Below are 11,894 nucleotides of genomic sequence, written 5' to 3'. Positions count from 1 at the left end.
TAGCCAAATGCAACACATTTGATCCTCATCCACAGCTGAAGCCGTTAGCCAATTGCAGCAAGATCACGTTGATCCTTAACGTGATCTTCAAGATAACTCGCAGCAGCTGGAGACTCGATCTTATCCACCAAATATTACTACCTGCCAAGAAAGGAAGACTGTTAGTAAGATAACAGGGAGTCCAATAAAGAAGGAAATGTGTTTAGATAAGAAAGAATGTAAATCAGGACTCTATCCTTATGGTGACTCCAGAAGGAGCATAAAAACCTGTAATGGTGCCATTTGACCTGATTAAGAAGAAGAAGCTCAAATCACCCGTGGACGTAGTCATTCTAGCCGAACCACTTACATCATCGTGTTCTCTCTTTTTCATCTCTTCCCCCTCTATATTCATTCTCGATTCCTTCCGAATGAGTCGAGAACTCATTTATAGTATTAGAGCTTTGTCGTGCAGTTGGTTCGGTCTCTTATCCATGGCTGCCGCATCCTCCACCACTCACTCTACCAAGTTCCAATACCCCGCAACGTTAAACGTTGCAAACTTTGTATCTCTCAAGCTGACACATACCAATTACCTCCTTTGGCAAACTCAGCTCTTGGGTCTAATTGAAAGTCAAGATCTTCAAGGGTTAATAATCAATGACGTCTGGTCCATAGCAATATGTGGTCGACATTAGTAGAGTGCAATTTGAAAATCCTGATTTCACTGCATGGAGGAAATCAGATTGGTTGTTGAGAGGGTGGATAACCGGTACTCTTTTCAAAGAATTACTTAGTTTCATCGTTGACCTTGACACTGCAGCTCAAGTGTGGTCAACATTGAGAGAGGTGTTTGCTCTCGACTTGCAAGAGCGTGAGTGTGATCTCCTTCAAAAGTTGTAGATCTTTCACAAAGGTAATTTATCTTTATCAGAATATATTGCCACCTTCAAGAACACTTGTGATGAGCTTACAGCCATCAAGAAGCCCGTCGATAATAGGTCCAAAGTACTCTCTTTTAAACGGCTTCAGACAAGGCTTCAACCTTCGTTATCTCCATGATGAAGCCATCAGTCCCCACCTACAAGAAACTAGTCTCTTTGCTGCAATCTCATGAGACTTTTAAGTATCTTCAGACTCCTGATCAAGAGAATCGGCCTTATCAAAACGTGGCCTTCATGAGCCACCTATGCTAGGACCAAAATCAAAATAATAGAAGAGGGGGTTTTCAAGTTCAATTTTCGACCTGAGGCCTAGGGTTCTCACAAATGGGAAACCAATAATCTTGCTAGATGAATAAAAATTCAACCTAGCAGCCCCAAATAACCAAAATCATCAAAATAAGTAAGGTAACTAATAGAAAGATAAGAACATGGTATGCCAAATTTGCTTGAAGCCAAATCACACTGCAATCAAGTGTTATCATAGGTTCAACCAGATGTACCAAGCTGAAGATATCCCTCAAGCCCTAGCAGCCATGACTATTTCAGATAACTAGGACCATGCTTGGTTTCTCATTACAAGTGCAAGCTTGATTTTTGCATATTTCGTAACCTCTACAAGTATTTTGGCCATGAAAGAATCACGGTCGGTAACGGAGCAAGATTCTCAATTACTCGCATTGGTACGGCAGATCTAAGGATCGGCTCAGAAAAGCTTTGTTTGAAAAATGTTTTGGTTATTCCAAATATGAAGAAAAATCTCTTATTTGTTAGTTAATTGATATCTGATTAAAATGTATTCTTTGAGTTTCATAATGATCAATTTTTGATAAAGAACAAGATGACCAAGAGAGTGATAGCTTCAGAGCGTAGGAGTGGTGACCTTTACATCTTGGAGCCTACATAGATGACATTTTTTCTCTAATAGGCAATGTACTGTGAGAAAAGATGATTGACATCATTGATTGGGACACCTTAGCATGGATATAGTTTATTTTTTGCATAATAAAAACTTTATTTCTTTTTGTGGTAGCAAAAATAAAAGCATTTGTAACCGTTGTCTCATGGCATAATAATGTCGCCTTTCTTTTCAAAGTTTTGAAAAAACTTGTAGCGAGTTATTTGAGAAAGTCCATTTTGACATTTGGGGACCAGCCCTCTGAAACCTCTCATCAAGGATTTAAGTACTATGCCATTATGGTTGATAATTTTTTTAGATACAATTTGATATATCCATTATAACTCAAGTATGATTTTTTTAATCGATTTTGTGAGTTTCAAAAATTGGTGTCAAATTGATTCAAAGGCTCTATTAGAACTTTCCAATCTGATGATGGCAGTGAATTCGTGAGTAATGAATTCCAAGCATATTTGAGAGAATGAAATTCATTACAATATATCTTGCTCGCACACGCCCGAGCAAAACAGACGTGCTGAGAGGAAGCATCGTAGTATTGTTGAGCTGGGCCTTGCTATGATTCTTTATGTTGGCTTACCTATAAAATTTTAGGTTGAGGCATTTTTTGCGGCAGTTTGACTTCTAAATCGTCTTCCCAGCTTAGTTTTGCATATGACTTCTCCATATGAAAAGCTTTATCATAAGAAACCAACATATGATTATTTACGTGTCTTTGGCTCAAGGTGTTTTCCTCGCGTGATTATGCCAAAAATAAATTATCACTCTGATCAATGTCATGCATCTTTTTGGGTTATAGTGACAACTATAAGGGATATCGTTGTTTTTATGTTGAAACTGGACGTGTATTGTTTTTTATGAAAGTTGTTTCCAATTCAAAGATAACTGGTTGAATGATGTAGATCCATCTAAATGGTGACATGATGAGCAGATCGTAAGGCATATTGATCATTAGAATTTCACTAGCACACACGAGCTGCTACCCGCACTTGTGGAACCAAGCCCAAGCAGAGTGAACAAAGAAATCCATGCCGACACCCCCAACCCTAATGCATCAAATTCAGATCAGTCGACCACCATTCAAATAGGCCATACCATCGAGTCAGGCTGCCATCCCCACTCTCTAATTCCTCCGCTCCAACCACGTCCAATACCCATCATGGTCACCCGAGCCAAAGTAGACATCGTTAAACCTAACCCCAAATACTTCCTTGCCGAGTTGCATATTCTCAAATGAGCCAAAAAATATCAAAACCGTTCTCGCTCATCCAGGCTAGTCAGAAGTAGGGATGGCAGTGGACTGGGGGAAAGCGGGGCCCCGCCCCGCCTCGCCCCATTTGGACCGGGGATGAAGGGTATGAAACAGGGATGGAGGCGGGGACGAAGGTTAAAATCCATCCCCATCCGGGGATGGACATGCACTTTTCCCCGCCCCGCCACGATCCCTGCCTCATCCCCGCCCCAACCCCGCCCCGACCACTTTTCCCCGCAATATCCCTGCCCCGCCCTGCCTCATCCCCGTTTGAACCGGGGATGGAGGACATAAAACGGGGATGAAGGCGGGGGTGGAGGATAAAATCCATCCCCGCCGGGGGTGGAGGATAAAATCTTGAGGCGGGGCGGGGGTGGAGACCTTGTCCCCTGCCCCACTGCCATCCCTAGTCAGAAGCCATGCAAGATGAAATGAAAGCCCTTTCTCAAACCCAAACTTGGACCCTTGGCCCTAGACAACCCAACATGAATATTGTTGGTTGTAAATGGGTATTCAAGACCAAGCTTCATGTTGATGAAACCTTAGATAGACTTTAAGTTCGTCTTATCGCAAATGGGTTTACCTAGTTACTGGGTGTCGATTTTATTGAAACCTTCTTCCCATCTTCAAGCCTACAACCATTCGTGTCTATTGCTCTTGTCGCTTCATGCCCGATCTGTCAGCTTGACATCAAGAACACCTTCCTTATTGGCTCTCATGAAGAACCTGTTTACATGGACCAACCACCTGAGTTTTGTGATCTATCTAAACCTAATCATGTTTGTAAACTTCAATGGATATTATATGGCCTTCGGCAATCTTCTTGAAGATGGTTCAATAGTTTCAAAACCTTTCTCTTAGCTATAGGATTTTTTTCAGCGTTACAGAATCCTCACTTTTCATCTGTCGATGCTCCAGAGGCTGCATATATTTGTTATTATGCAATCAACACTTCTTGGCATACACCAATCAACAATTGAGTAAAGTGTTAGATATAAAAGATCTTGGTGATCACCATTTCTTGGGTATTTAAGGCATTTTCTTAGATTTACGCATTTGATATTTTTGATGAAAGACTGTAAGCCGATTTTAACACCTATAGTCGACCGAGCACATGTGCCTCATAATTTTGTTCCATTTGAAGATGTTCGCTATTACCAAAGTCTTGTTGGTAGTATGTAGTATCCATCACTCGACCGGATTCATCGTATGGCATCAACTTTGTTTGTCAGTATATTTCGGTATTTCACTTTCAGCTGGTTAAGGGTATTTTGAGATATATAAAAGGTACTTTATATAGAAAAGAAAGAGCATAAGAGAGGACATAGGAAATAACGTGGTTCAGTTCAATAAGAACCTACATCCACGACCCAAACAATCCTCACACACACACACACATATATATATATATATATATATATATATATATATATATATATATATATATATATATATATATATATATATATATATATATATATATATCATTGAAAGCCAAGAACAACTTAAATACAATGCAAGATAGGCACAACCCGCAAATAACCTAAATCTTAACGATAGATTTGCATAGCTCGGTTCTGCCAGATTTATCGATACTCATTTGATTACTTTCAGTTTTGATATTCCTAAAATCGTGAATTCAATTTTGCTTGACAGTTTCCTTATGATTATTGTTGGAATGGAGGATACAGTTGTCATTCCTAGGATGACAAGGCTGATTGTGATCGGTCTTGTTACTATCATTAAAATAACCAATTCTTCTAACAATCGCCCTCAAATTGAGTCATCTGCACAGACCGAGATTGCTTCTGAGTTGTTCAAATTGCCTTTCACCGAAAGATTTAGTAAAGACGTATGCTAATTGATATTGAGATCTGATGAACTTTGTAGCTAGTTGCCCTTCAACCACCTTTTCTCGCACATAGTGAAAATCAATTTGTATGTGCTTGGATCTGTTATGAAAAATAGGGTTGGCTGTCATATGAATCGCACTCATATTGTCACAATGAAGTATAGGAACTTTTAAAATTCGAACTCCAAGGTATTTAAGAATAAGTTGCAACCATGTCATTTCTGTTGTTGTCGAGGCCATGGCTCGATACTCAGCCTCAACACTTGATCGAGCCACGGTCCTTTGCTTTTTGGTGCTCCAAGACACACAGTTGCCCCACAAGAATACACAGAATCCAGATGTAGACCTCCTTGTGATTTGACACCCAACCCAATCAGAATCTGATAAGTCATATAACTTGAGAGAACTTTGAGATATTATATGCAACCCAAAATCAATGGTTCCTTTAACATATCAAAGGATTCTCTTAACAATTTGATAATGGCTATCAAGAGGTTCATGTATAAATTGTCTGACATAGTTAACAACGAAGGATAATTCTGGCTTTGTGAGTGTTAAATATTGCAAGGATCCAACAATTTTCCTGTAAAAAGTAGGATCACAAAAGGGATCTCCTTGTTTAATATCCTTGTATTTCTCACTCATAGGAGTTCGACAAGGCTTGCAATCAATCACTTTTGCCTTTTCAAGAATGTCTGTAGCGTATTTTGTTTGACTTAAAAGAAGTCCACTCTCCTTCTAATTGACCTCTATCCCAAGAAAGTAGTGAAGCTTTCCAAAGTCTTTAATAGAGAATTCTTGTTGAAGACTTTTGACAAACTTTTTTAAGAGGTTAGAATCACTTCCAGTCAAGACCATATCATCAACATAAATTAAGAGAACCAAAATGGCTTCGGATTCATGATATATGAACATAGAGGGATCAACTTGACTGACACAAAATCCATAATCCAGGAGAAATGTGCTTAGTCAGGAAAACCAGGCTCATGAAGCCTGCTTGAGCCCATAGATGGCTCAAGATAATTTGCAAACGTAATTGGGATGAATAACATCCTCATATCACTACAAGAAAAATGCTAATTAGCGACGGATATTTGCGACGGAAAAAATCCGTCGCAAAGTAGCGACGGATTAGCGAAAGAAAACTATTTGTCGCTAACATTTGAAATATTTGCAAACGTAGCGACGGAAATATTTCCCTCGCTAAATCCGTCGCTACTTAGCGATGAATTAGCGACAAAAATTTTCTGTCGCCAAAACACTACAAAAAAATACTAATTAGCGACGGATTAGCGACGGAAAAATTCCCTCGCTAAATCCGTCGTTAATTTTCGATTTAAACCATCCCGCCTGAGGCGCGAAATTTTCCCTCCCTCCTTCCCCCCCCCCCCCCCCCCGTTTGATTTAAATCGCCCTTCCTCTGACGATGCGCAGCAACCCTCCGAGTGTCCTCCTCCTCCTGCTACCTCTCCCTCGCGCCGTCCTCCTCCTCCTCCCGGCGGTGCCCCTCTCCGGTCTCCACTGCCCGTCCTACCTCTCCCTCGCCTGAGGCCCTCCGAGCGTGACTGGCGTCGGCCCCCGAACCGTCCTCCTCCTCCCGCTAACTCTCCTCTGCGCGCCATCCTCCTCCTCCCGGCGGTGCCCCTCGCCGGTCTCCACCGCCCGTCCTGCCTCTCCCTCGCCTGAGGCCTTCCGATCGTGATTGGCGTCGGCCCCCAGACCGTCCTCCTCCTCCCGCTACCTCTCCCTCGCGTCGTCCTCTTCCTCTCGGCGGTGCCCCTCGCCGGTCTCCTCCTCACGCTACCTCTCCCCCGTGCCATTCTCCTCCTCCCGGCGGTGTCCCTCGCCGGTCTCCACCGCCCGTCCTGCCGCTTCCTCGCCTGAGGCCGTCCGCCGTGATTGGCTCGCTGCGGAAGAGCATCCCGACGCCGGAACCCGCCTGTGCAAAAAAAATTGTTTCCTGCCGGAGAACACGTCGGCAGAGAGCAATTTTTTTTTTAATTTTTTTTAAAAATTTAACGACGGATTAGCGACGGAGATTATCCATCGCTAATTTAAAATAGCGAAGGACTAGCGATGGATCATGTCCGTCGCTAATCCGTCGCAAATTAGCGACGACAGTAGCGACGGATAAGTTCTGTCACTACTTAGCGTCGAAAAATTCGCGATGAAAGTTATTCATCGCTAATCCGACGCTAATCCGTCGCTAAACCGTTTAGCGACGAATTAGCGTCGGATTAGCGACGGATTTAGGTTGTCGCTAATCCACAGGTTTCTTGTAGTGTATCCAACTGGTTGTCTCATGAAAACCTCTTCTGAGAGAGAACCATGCAAGAAGGTATTTTTAATGTCAAGTTGTCGAATACTCCATCTTTTAACCGTAGCAACTGAGAGAATTATCTGAATACTATTAGGTCGGATAACAGGTGAGAAAGTATGTTGGAAATCGAAGCCTGCTACCTCGGTGAAACCCTTTGCGACAAGATGTACCTTCAGTTTTTCAAGAGTCCTGTCTACCTTCAATTTTGTTTTAAAGACCCAACGAGATCCAACAATATTCATGTCTGGGGTTGATTGAACAAGCTCCCAGATGTTATTGGACTAGAGGGCTTGCATTTCCTCGTCCATAGTTTTTTTTCACCCAAGGTGAGATAATGCCTCCTGAACACTCGTGGGTTCTTTGGGTATACTTTGATAAAGTTCATGCAAGTTGGCATATTTAGCATTGGGATTATAAATACCTGTCATAGATCTAGTTACCACGCTTCGAGGAGGGGTGATAGAATTTTCATGAGCAATGGTGGACTGATTGCTTCTGTTTGGTTTTTCAATGGACCCTTGAGTGGGTAAGTTTTCATTCTCATCTGGAATGGAAGGAAGTGATAGTTTAGGAACATCTGGGTTAGGATCATTGGAAGCATGGTGAGTTGATCTTTCATTTTCCAAGTTGGTCTCATCGTTAAGTTGTGATCCTTGATCAACGATAGGCTCAATATCTTCAACAGTATTGCGAGCTTGGAAAATCGATCGGCTTATGTGATCATTGGAAGCTTCAACATCCCCACGGTTGGTACGCCAAGGATCTGTATAGGCAATGTCCGTATCACATGAAGAGGAATCATAAATCTGCCAACAGTCCATATCATTGAAAGTACAATAATCTATCTCAGTGGTGCTTTTATCATAAAGAGAGGAAGAACTTTGATAAGGAAAAGTGCTTTCATCAAACACATGTCAAGAAATATAAAATCGTTCAGTTCTAGGATACAAACAAATATATCCGTTGTGATAAGCACTATAGCCAAGAAAAACACAAGGAAGAGATCTCGGGTCAAATTTATTCTTGGCATAGTCCCTTAAATAAGGAAAACACCTGCACTCAAAAACTTAGAGAAAAGAGTAATCTGATTGCTAATGATTCAACTTCTGATATGGTGAAATCATTTGAAGAGTTGATGAGGTAACCAATTGATTAGGAAAACTGCTGAACTAAAAGCTTCAAACCAAAAACTCTTAGGGACGTTAGCATGAACAAGCATTGTCAATCCAAGCTCAACTATATTTTTATGTTTCCTTTCGGCCACCCCATTTTGTTGTTGGGTGTGGGGGCAAGAAAATTGTTGTTTGACACCCATGCTTCTGAGAATAGTAGAAAATCTTTTGCTAGCGAATTCTCCAACCCCATCTGATTGGAATATTTTAATGTGTTTGCCATACTACCTTTCAACATAGGAATTAAAGTGAGAGAAACATTAAAAAAAATATGACTTCTTTTTCATCGGATAAAGCCAAGTAAATCTACTAAAATCATCAACAAAGATAACATAAAACTTATATTTGAGATGGGAGATCACGAGGGTAGGTCCCCACACGTCATAATATTTTTTTTCAAAAGGTTCTTAACTAACATGATCATGATCCATAAAAGGGAGTCTACACGATTTTCTCATTTGGCAACTAGAACAAAGAAAATGCTTATCTATTTGAGAAATAGCATCAATAAAATTATTCTTCTGAAGGCGTTGCACGATTACCATGTGTGGATGCCCGAGGCGCTCATGCCAAGCTTTAGCTGAAACACGCTTAAATCGACCAGAAAATAAGGCTACTACATCTCCATGAAAGGAATAGAGTCCTCTTCTTTTATTCCCCTGCGCTATTATCTGCCCCATTTTCTTGTCCTTTATGACACAACCAGTAGCAGAAAATTCAAAGTTATAAGACATATCTTTAGTGAGTTAACTAACTGAAAGTAAATCCTTCTTTAACTCAAGAACATAAAGAACATTGTTCAGAGGAATAGGCATTTTTGAAGTACCGATTGAGGCTTCCTCGACATGCGAAATGCACATATATTTATCATAGTCGATCATAATAACATCTTTACCATGATAGGGATGTAAGTTTTGAATTTTACCTTGATTGCTTGTCATGTGAGCTGATGCTCCTGTATCGGCGAACCACTCAGTATCCTGATTATCAGCATGGGTCATGGAAGCAAGAGCCGTATAAGAGGATTCAGCTTGATAGGCATGGTTGAAACGTTCAAAACATTTGATGACCGAGTGGTATCACTTTCTACAAATCTGGCAGACAATGATTTCCTTACTTTTCTTATCGTCCTTAGGCTTAGAAGATTGCTCAGAATTGCCTTTGAATTGATTGAAACCTCACCTGCGGGTAAAAAATTGGCCACCACGGCCTCGCCGACCGCCTCCTCTTTAATTGAACATGGCCATATAGGGAGGATTGACCTGAATCTTATGTCGAGTGTCGAAGCTCTGAAGAAGGGGAACAACATCCTTATATAAAGGAATTGGCGGCTTTAACATATTGGTGACAAAGGATTCATATCCTTCTCCTAATCCTTGAAGAAGCCAAAAGACTCGAGCTCTATCTTAAACTGGTTTTCCAATAGCAGAGAGGTCGTCATATATGCTCTTGAATTTTTTGACATATTGAGAAAGAGGATCATCATTTTTCTTCAAGGAGGTTAAGAGTTGAGTTAGGTGAAACTCACACTCTAGAGATTCTTGAGCAAAAGACTCAAGAAGAGCGTTCCAAATGTCTCGAGATGTGTCTAAATCGACGACAAGTCTCAATACACTTTCAGACAGGGTGCTAGTTATCCACCCTTTAAGGAGACGATTAGATTTACGCCACAGAACAAAGACATGATTGACATCCCCTTTGGTCGACGTTCCATTATCTTCAAGAAAAAACTATGATAGAGTTTGAACTTCTCCTATTATAAAACCTTGAAGGTCCTGGCTTTCAATGAGTGCCAAGATCTGCGTCTTCCACAAAAGATAGTTGTCCTGATTCAGTTTTAAAGAAACAAAGTTCGACACATTAAGAGTCAAAGGGTAAGGAAATTGGTTTGAAGATGACATAGTGAAAAATCAGGGAACCAACTGTATCTGATACCATATAGAAAAGAAAGAGCAGAAGAGAGGACACAGGAAATAACGTGGTTCAGTTCAATAAGAACCTACGTCAACGGCCCAAACAATCCTCATATATATATATTATTGAAAGCTAAGAACAACTTAAATACAATGCAAAATAGGCACAACCCAAAAATAACCTAAATCTTAACGATAGATTTGCATAGCTCAGTCCTGCTAGATTTATCGATACTCATTTGATTACTTTCAGTTTTGATATTTTTGAAATCGTGGATTCGATTTTGCTTGACAGTTTCCTTATGATTATTGTTGGAATTGAGGATACGATTGTCAGTCCCAGGATGACAAGGCTGATCGTGATCTGTCTTGTTACTATCTTTAGCATAACCAATTCTTCTAACACTTTACACTATGACATCTCGTTACTTGATTTTGTTTATTTTAGTTTTCATTTTAATTTTCAGGTAATACTTTTGAGAATATTTATGAGATTGCACGGTGCATGCACCATTCCCCTTGGAAACCGAATTCTTAACAATGTAGAGTGAAGACGGTGGTGAAAATTACAGAATGTCTTTACAACAACAACAACGCCTTCATCCCAAACAATTGGGGTCGACGATATGAACCAAAAAGAAAATCATTTTGGGTCCTCCACATGAATCCTTCTCCTCCGATCATTTCTATCCAATGTCATGTCCTCAGTGAGGTTCAAAGCATTCATATCCTTTCTTATCATCTCCATCCAAGTCTTCTTAGGCCTACCCCGACCTCTTTTAGCTAATATATTTTCCCATTTCTCCATCCTTCTAACCGAAGCATCATCAGGCCTTCGCCGAATATGCCCAAACCATCGTAAACGATTCTCACTTATCTTATTTTCAATGGATGCAACGCCTACCTTCTTACGTATTTCCTCGTTCTGAATCTTATCTTTTAGTGTATTTCCACACATCCATCGAAGCATAAGCATCTCAGTTACACTCATTTTTTGAAAATGATGTCTCTTGGCAGCCCAACATTCCGTACCATATAGTAAAGCGGGTCTAATTATCGTCCTATAAAACTTCCCCTTTAACCGCAATGGCATTCTACGATCGCACAACACTCCAGTTGCACTTTTCCATTTCATCCACCCAACCTTAATCCTATGATTTATATCTCCATCAATTTCTCCATTCTTTTGAATGATAGATCCCAAATATTTGAAACAGTCATCCACTGCTATTTCTTGCTCACCAAGCTTCACTACACTCTCATCACTACTTCGTTGCTTACTAAACTGACATTCCATATATTTTGTCTTACTCTTACTCAACGTAAAACCTCTTGCTTCCAAAGTTTGTCTCCATAATTCTAACTTAGCATTAACCCCAGCTCTAGACTTATCAATCAAAACAATATCATCAGTAAACAACATACACCATGGAACATTCTCTTGAATTGATCTCGTAAGTTCATCTATCACTATAGCAAAAAGGAAAGGGCCTAATGCAGATCCTTGATGTAACCCAACCATTATAGGAAAATTGTTTGTCACCCCTCC

This window comes from Nuphar pumila, chromosome 6 (assembly GCF_984573655.1).
Source record: "Nuphar pumila chromosome 6, dmNupPumi1.hap1.1, whole genome shotgun sequence".
In the NCBI taxonomy this organism is placed as follows: domain Eukaryota; kingdom Viridiplantae; phylum Streptophyta; class Magnoliopsida; order Nymphaeales; family Nymphaeaceae; genus Nuphar; species Nuphar pumila.
The sequence above is the reverse complement of the archived record's forward strand: the minus strand, read 5'-3'. Positions refer to the sequence as shown.